Here is a 6651-nt window from a genome sequence, read left to right as displayed (position 1 = left end):
CAATTATACTGTATACAGCCGCTACAAAACCAAATGAAATTTCTTCTGTAGTTCATGGAAAGAAGTTTTTGTTTACCTGACACTGATGCCACTCCAAAAGGCTCAGGTGGATGGAACACACTTGACATGGCTCTGCTACAAAAGCTTCCTGTCACCCTCTTTTTGGACTTCAGTCTCCGTGAGGCAAACGGACATCAGTTTACAGAAGTCGGCATCCGATCGGAGACTGAATTGGTCCATACAATCTGTATGGCCAAGGTGGACCTGTAAAAACACAAAGGCAAATGCAATTATTATGGCCGATTCTTTAGATAAATAAGACTACGCATCATTCAAAATAAGTGCACATTTTGTTTTAGTTGTTGAAGATACAAAAGCACCTGACTGAATAAAGTTTGAAACAACCAAGTGCAAGTTATTTAGAATATACTTTAATCAGTAAGGCTAACCTATTAGATGATTTTATAGTGTGATCATAAATTGAAGACAATGTAGCAAACTACAGGGAAAAAAAAACATAGGCACACTCTTGTTGGCAGGAACAGAGGAGTTGGTCGTAGCCAAAATGCAAATGTAGGAAATGTAGTTGAATAAGGAATGGGCATCACCAGTATATGTATTAAAAAGCCAAGATAATGAAAGGTTGTTAAGCTGATGATCTAGATTCAAGAGAAGGCGAGCATAGAAGGTGTAAAGGATAGGAAAGCAGGTGAAACTAGGTGGTTTACAAAGATAAGGTGACTGTAGGTGGCTCATGACCGAAATCTTTCAAGCAATATAGGAGAGCCTTTTGTCCTGCAGTGTGTATAGTCACAGTGATGATGATAGACTTATTAGAATATAAATACTACCCTTGTGCTTGAAATATGATGCGGAAAACTATGTCATCAAAAGTTCCTTGTTATCCCTGCCACAAGTGTATACTGTCTGCTCACAGTTATCATTAAAAATTTGCAAGCTCTATATACTCTCTAGGATGTACTCTAACATGCAGATCCTTTTTTTTTACAACTTTTCTTGTGATTATGCATCTCAGTGCTCCAAAACTGTTTGAAGCTAAAATGATTTCTTATAATAGCACCAAGCAGTTAAATGCCCTTGCAGCTATTGTTAAGAAACCTTATTTAATGCAGAATAGCTTTCTAAATTTGAAACAGCGCAGTAACTGTCAACTGTAGGCAGTTTATCTCGGCCGTTTCATAACAAAAAAAAAGTTGGCGGAGGCTTAGCTTGGTTAAGCCCGGTAGATTGCGAAAGCATCCTTAGCAGTAGGCGGCATCGTAGTCATGCGCACCGCCGTCTCACGGACGGCGCGAGTCGGTCGCCGCTTTATACAGCTGTATAAAGTCACAACACGTGTGGCGCTCCTGGCAGAGAGAGCGGGAGTTAGGCCGCCGTTCATGCGCACCGCCGTCTCTCACGGACGGCACGAGTTGGTCGCCCAGCTTTGAGGCGTGACGTCACACATGCGTGACGTCAGAGGTCATGCGAAAGGTCATTTTATGTGCACCGCCGTCGCACCGCAAAGGCTTGAATGAGAAAGTAGTATTGCTTTCGCAATAAAAGTGATAAATTTGTATGTTTCTCTCGAGCCATATATAGCCGGCGTGGGGCTTCCTTTATTTCTATTTTGTCTACACGCGCCGCGTCAGCACTGACCGCTACCAGTGCCTCACTCAACCTCTCAGCTATTAACGACTCTCTCTCTGGACGCGTCTTTCGGCCGCTATTGCAGTACACAGGGGGGAGCAGACATCATCATAGCAGTGAGGGCAGAGCGGCCCCTTCTCAGCAACTACTGTGGAGGCCCACCCGCGGGGTGGAGGGCTTCGATGGACTAAGAAAACTCCGGGCGAGCCACAAACAACCTACCCTATTATTTGTATCAAAGTGTGTATATTTCAAATCCGTTGTAATCCACGCTGTCCTTTATTCTTGTTATTCACCACTTTACTTCTTCATCTTGTTTAGGCGCTTCAGATGATTAGATAGCACATACCTGAACTGGCAACCAATTTGTTTGCTTCCTTTTTTGCATATTTCAATCAAACCACTTCCTACTACTACTTTTGTAGCCATAGGCAATGTCTATGGCCCCTTGCCTCCTTAGTAGCTCGGCTCCCATCGTGTGGATATTATAAAGTTTAGGGAGCGTCATACCATGTCTTGCAGCAACCATTTGTAAATTTCTGAAAGTAGGTACCTCGATAAAGAAATAATATTCCTGGAAATAGACTATCAGCTGTGGTGAACATTAGTCACGATTTCTATCACCATAATTAGCCAGCGAGTTGCCAAAATTTATTATTTAACACTTTAATCTGCAATTTGAGGGAATGCAGATATTGAACATGATGCATTGCAGTTTTAAAACAAAGGAACGGCAATTCAGTAAAAAAAAAAATTTCTAACATACTATTTAGTATATTTGCTTCTGCCTAACTAAATAATTAGTCGACTGACGAATAGACTTTTTCAGTGTCGCTCTATTCTCACAGGTGTTGACGGGAATTTTGTTAAGCGGCATGATATCATCCGATCCACATATTTCTGAAGACGTAGCGTTAACGTCACCCCCATCATTCAGCGGAAAAGTAAGCCCACGAAGTTCAAAAAATTTCAAGCAACACAAACTCCGTGCGCCAAACTGCGACGTGATCGTAACGCTTTTATCCGCCAGTTGTCAAAGCGCTGCCATATTTGCGCTTTCTGCGCTGCTGAGGACAGAGCTTCGCTTTTATACTGGTTAGAGGTAAGTGTGAACAGCTGATGACATAGTGCCCTTACGTTGTCTCGGCTGCAGCTGCTGGAGGTTATCTCCGAGCCAGCAGAAACATGCACTGTTGTGGGTATCGCTGTAGGCGGTGATATGGCCGCGCTTTATTAAGCTATACGAATGACAGCGCTGTAATCACGGAGAATTCGGGCACGTGCAGTAAGCTGTCAGGTAGAGTTTTTTAAATTTTGTCAGCCTTTATTTGTGCGGAATAAAAAGGGCCACGCTAAGGCTACCTGAGAGGAAGCACCTGGGTCAGGTCCTTCGCTGCACTTAAAGCTGCTCTTATTCTGACCTGAGTAATTGAGCGATTCATAAGGTTAATTGGCTTGTGCGAGGAATCAATAAACCAATTCCAATTAAATATAGTTGGCTAATTATTTCAGTAGGCGGATCAAATTATATTGCGGGTGTCTTACTTAACATCTAACAGAATATTCAATTGATTTTGTTTGGAAACAACGCTTTCATCTTTTCTTTTTTAAAATATGCAGTGTGTCCACCTCAGCTCATATAACCTATACATAGCCGCACTGAGGTCAATGCTACATAGGCGCATCTCCTTTCCCAGAGCAATATCTCGTGACCTAATGCATTGCCGTTTACATATATGCCGCATCATGGTAGCTTCGCGTCGTTAAAGTGGCGCCACGTGCTGTCACATATCTGCGATTGAGAGCGAAAAACACACAAAAGGGGTCAGCCAGTCATATAGTGCATCATCTGCCTTTTCCGAAACAACTTAGTCATGAAGCAAAATACGAGAATAAAGTGACGTTCCCCAAACTATGGCTACACAACAATCATCATTGAGGTTACGGTCAATAACAATGCATCCGCACATTTTTACATGAGCTATAGTAGGCCACCGCCCCAGCTGCAACAGCTCTCTAAAAAAATGTAATGGGAGTATGCCTGGACCACTGTCACCTGCCATTCCTAAAGCGGATTTCAAACTAAAGGGACAAACGCTAAAAGCAGATAAAAAGGAGCATTGCGCACAAAAAAAAAGAACATGATGTCAAGAGCAGCTATTCACAGTGAAACTGAGGGCGAATAGCACGATGAAGAAAACGAAAAAAATAATAATTTAGAAAATGAATTAGAAGGTAGGCGCCGAGAAGGAAACGAACATATGCGAAGCAGCGTACAATGAGAAGAAATAAGCACAAAACCAGGAAAATGCCCCGAAAATTGCGAGGGTGTGTTCAAAAACACAATCGCAGGAGCAGCACAAAGAAATGCATTATCAAAAAAAAAAGACAGCAAAAAGACCCCCCCCCCCCCCAATAGCCGAAAAATAAAATCAAAAAGAAATAACGGAAAAGTAGCATGAGCAGGAGAGGGAAAAGGCAAAGCATTCGTACTCTGGTTTGAGGAGGCCAAACGGAGGAAGAGGATTGACAAGTGTGTTTCTGATGCAAGCAGAACTTGTCATTTTGTTTTTAGGAGTGAAGAACAGAAGCGAAGTGCTGAATTTATATTTGGCTTGAATGAGTAAAAAAAGATTGTAGCATTAAAAAATATCAAGAATTAGATACACCTAGACACGAAAGTGAAAGCTCTTGGGTTGGCACAGGACACAAGCGAAAAAAAAAGATGCTTACAAAACATTAACAAAGAAAATGAGGATAAGCACTCGATGGAGATTGGGAGCGAGGCGGAAGAAGTTTATGCTTAGTTCTGGTATATTATCCGATTATGCCGGTAAGGGGAGGGTTGCGGCCAGCATATAAGAAATACGCGCCCCAATGCTCCGCGTAATCCGATCTGTGACGCGTCAGGCTCATTCGACCGAAGAAGCCATCTCTCAAAGTGAAGTGTACTACGCTAATGTTATTTCTGTGCGATGTAAGCTCAGGAACACCCTCGCCTATTGACGTCATTCATCTGATGCCTGCTACTATGAATTCCCTGCCATTTACTGTTCTCGACCCTTCTAAACCATAGAAGGTCGCATATCTCAAATATTTCTTGGTGAGATAATATGCAGGCGCCAATTCGTTTTTTCCTTCGGTCATATATATCACCGCTTGAGCGCTGTAGACAAGCAGGCTGCATGTGAGTACAAGCACGAGCGCACTTGGCATGTTTGGGGCATAGACTGCATTATTTAAAACAGGCTATAGCTGGAGTCGTACGTGACGGAATGAAGAGAATTATTAGAGCATTTGTTTCGTTGAGGACGCGATGATCATTCAGTCTTTCTCATTTATATACTACGTGATGACACTGTAACGCGAGCATTAAAGTTGAAAGCCACTAATACCAGAACAAGCAAAATTTCCTATTCGGCAGGTCGGAGTGTCGAGCAAATCGACACATGCATTTACTGTTCGCGCGATGTGGGCCGCCATCGCGTGACTTTTCGAGTACAATGTAACAGCCAATAAAGTGCCTTTCACGATAAGCATGAAAAAAAATACAGAATCGATCCGTGCTCTACAAGGCGTTATCAACGAAGGTCCGAAAGGTTGGAGGCAATATTTTGCGACACACAGCACAGCTCGAGTTCTCCAGGCAAGACTAATAACGCCCGTGCTTGGCTGCTCGCGAACTGTAGTCTGGCGCATTTGTGCTTTTTACGCTAGGAGGTTAGAGGCATTGCTCAAGATCAAATTGGTTGCTTAGGGTAACAGTGGCGATTAAGAAACTTCATCCGTCCTCGTAGCTACTAAAAGTAGAAAACAAAGACAAACAACACATTACGTACCTTTTTCCACGCATCAGGCTCGTCATGGCGTTTTCGGTTCAGCCTGCTAAGCTCTCTGCTCCATCCCTCATTTCTTCGTCTGCGGTTAAGTACCAGTGTTACGATTCATTTCTCGCTTCGGAATACAATTCAAAACACGTCGTAGCAAAGAGACGCTTACCTGTAATATGAATTATATGTGCTATGTAGTGGGCGCCGCGCGGATTTTCTTCGCCTTTCCAAAATCTTCGACATCGTTCTGTCGAAGTTTGCAATGTCGCGCGGTGAGGACTTTCGCACTGTGTCTTCTCAGAGGATATAGCACTTGTGCTCGTTCTCGTGCTAAATGAGCACGGACAGAAACGTCGCACATCAGCATAAAGTCACAAAAGGAGAAAGACGACTGCACGGACAGCACTGCCGTGATCCGCGAGACGAACAACGCGGTCGCGGCATCTTGCTTAAGGACGCTGTACGGTTGCTTTTTAGACCCGCTCCGCACGCATGCGGGCGCACCGACACGACCGGTTCGGAGGGGCATACAATAGCGCACACCCGCATCCTTCGTCCGCAGAAAATTTGATTCAATCTGAACTTTTTGCCCGCACGTGCTGATCAGCAAGGCGACCGGATTGCAGCTATTGGTTGCGCTGTAGGCGACGTCTCTGGCTCCTCCTCCTCGATTTTGCCAGGGCAACATGGCCGCCAGTGGTGCGAAGCGAAGCGTAGATGGCAGTTGTTGCTCTGCCGCAAAAACCAATATACTTGACGCGCATTGCTAATACTAGCGTTCCTATCGACTGTGATTTCCCCTCAAGTCGGATCATATGCGCCACTGTTATCTGCGCTGAGCTGAAGACAGTGATCTTCCAACCGGCGAAGTGTATTAGGTCGCACCGGTGTCACGATGTGTTTGTTATTATCGCTAGCCGCGAGGATCTTCACGGCCAACGGCCAGCAACAGTAGTGCACGGTGATTTTCATGCGCACGAATCGGCTCCTCAGCGCATCAAAAAGTGCCCGTGCATGTGTTGCGAAAGTGTTTATGACTTGAGCGACTGCCTCCTAGCAAGTAAGAGGACTGTCCAAGCTTGCAAAGTTCGTCACACGCAGTGTTTTCCTAATGCTGAAATTACCTTGGCGACAGCTAGTCTGGCACCCCTTCCGCTGGTCGCAGTGGCCG

The sequence above is a fragment of the Amblyomma maculatum genome, chromosome 7 (assembly GCF_055883805.1).
Source record: "Amblyomma maculatum isolate TAMU_Amacu chromosome 7, ASM5588380v1, whole genome shotgun sequence".
Taxonomy (NCBI): domain Eukaryota; kingdom Metazoa; phylum Arthropoda; class Arachnida; order Ixodida; family Ixodidae; genus Amblyomma; species Amblyomma maculatum.
The sequence above is the reverse complement of the archived record's forward strand: the minus strand, read 5'-3'. Positions refer to the sequence as shown.